The sequence below is a fragment of the Palaemon carinicauda genome, chromosome 24, assembly GCF_036898095.1.
Source record: "Palaemon carinicauda isolate YSFRI2023 chromosome 24, ASM3689809v2, whole genome shotgun sequence".
NCBI classification, from domain to species: domain Eukaryota; kingdom Metazoa; phylum Arthropoda; class Malacostraca; order Decapoda; family Palaemonidae; genus Palaemon; species Palaemon carinicauda.
The window spans coordinates 9964287-9966786 of record NC_090748.1 but is presented as its reverse complement, the minus strand read 5'-3'; positions in this window follow the sequence as shown (position 1 = coordinate 9966786).

The following is a 2500-nucleotide window of genomic DNA, read 5'->3' as shown; positions in this document are numbered from 1 at the left end:
CTATATATACATATATATATAGTATATATATATATATATATATATATATATATATATATTTCCTGTCATGCTAAACGTCATTGTAAAACGTAAGACTACTCGGTCTCTCCCCGTCCTTGATAGGCATAGAGAGAGTATTTATACCCTGGTGAGAGGGGATACCACGAGAGTTATACTTGGAAACCACAATCTCCCATAAATATCCGAAACTGCCATGTTGTAGTTAGGAAAGGGTAAGGGGTAGGAAGAGTGGAATCTGTGTGTGTTCACGTGTGTGTGTGTACTCGCATAACTAGATATTTAGCCTTCCTTTTTGACGGGTCGCGTACACTAGTGAAGTCCTATTTTGAAAGTATGTAAATACGCACTCCAAAGCCACAAAAGCACAAACTTACAAAGGCGAAGACTATAAAAATAAGACTAAATGAAAATACGCAAATACGCGCTTGTGTCTCTTCCACCTTTCTCATCCTCCTCTTCAAAACCTCTTGACAATAACAACCCCTTTGGACTCTCTAAAAGCCATTCTTTCTCTTTCTCCTCTTTCTCAGACTCTTTCGAAGAAGAAAAAGGGAAGCAGAGAGGGAGAGAGAGGGTGGGGTGGGGGGGGGGGGGCGGTGTCAGAAAGCCCTCTGTCTATCCGGTTGCAATTCAATTCTTTGAAGTTATTTTGGGATGACGTCTCCCAGATGGACAATTGGCACTGCAATTATCACTGTCACTCTTTCTGTTATTCATAGCTCAATCGAGAGAGAGAGAGAGAGAGAGAGAGAGAGAGAGAGAGAGAGAGAGAGAGAGAGTTTTCAATATATGTCATAATGGATATACAGTAGTTTTATATTTTTTTCTACGATTAAACAGAATTGTTTTGCAATTTTCATTGTCATCACCCTTATTATTATTATTATTATTATTATTATTATTATTATTATTATTATTATTATTATTAATTATTATTATTATTATTATTATTATTATTATTATTATTATTATTATTATTGGTTATTAATATTAGTTCTATTACTTTTATTTAAGGCTTTTTTACAAAGAGATACAGATATAAATACACTACAGAAATAGGTAGCAAGAAAATGCCATTGTTCTGTTTTTTATATTTCTTCGGGCGATAGAAAAATATAAGATGCAGAGACACTTCAATCTTTTATCTTAAATAATGAATGATAATTACAAACTGGAAGTGCAAATTATGATGTATTTCATAAATGATATTTCAGCAAGGTATATTTTCTTTTTATAAGACATGTGTATATATGTTGTATGGTTGATTATACTATAATTCTGTAAAAAAAATTATCTCCGGTGATTATATCTTGAGGTATGGAGAGAAAATAATGATCTAGAACAGTGGTTCCCAAACTGGGGGGCGCGCCCCACTAGGGGGGCGTGAGGATGATACAAGGGGGGCGTGAAATCATCTGCTCAAAATTACTTGTTTAATAGAACAATAAAATCATTAAAAGAACAGCAGCATCCATCCTACTAAATTTGACCAGAAATTGTGCCATAGTCTCATAAGTATTTCCAAATATTATATGCCATGTTTTCAAATTATCTATTCTTAAAATAGCAACTCAATTTTGCCAATTTGATAATGTTCAAACTTTTTTTCGCTCACTTTGAACCAAATGTTTCGTTTTTAGTTACTGGAATGTACTATTATTTGTTTGAGTGGCTTTCATTATTAAAATGTAATACAAACAGAAATCTGTTTTCCTGTATAATGCCAAGAAATAAATGTAAGAATCATTTCATATATAAAAAAAGAGAGGAGTGGGGGCGTACGGGTCTACTGGAAGCAAAAAGAGGGCGTCAGGTAAGATAGTTTGGGAACCACTGATCTAGAAGATACGCTTCACTTTGTTCAAAATTCTACCTTCCTTTCAATATGTGTTGACTAATACAGAGGTATAGATGTACCCTTGATAAATGACATTCCAATTATGTAAGATAAAAGAGGATCCAGTTATGGAATTTGTGGTTCCAATGCCTGCACTAATTCAATTATGTAAACAAAAAGATGATTCAATTATGAAAATAGTGCTTCCAATACATGCACTTATCTTTACATGTATATACTGTACATGTCAATAATTGTGTATTCACGAATGTATATTCTAGTTTGATTAGAAGCACTGAGGCAATGGAGTTTTAAATCCCATTTTCACAAATGATTCTTCTAAGTATTATATACCGGTTTTCTTGATATCACAATTATTGCCATTTAGATTTAAAACAAAATTGTTTTTTGTGTCTTATCTCAATCATCACTTTACCGCGGCGTCAATGACCTTAGATGTCAGGATGCCTGAAAACTATAAATCGATCAATCAATCACTTTACCGAATTTAGGAGGTGGTTATTTAACTCCTGAGGCACCTAAAACAGAGAGAAATTTACTAAATTCACATGTAACATCCTAAAGAAACAACCAAAATATAATTACTTGAAATACAACATCATTTTTGGCTATTATAAAAAT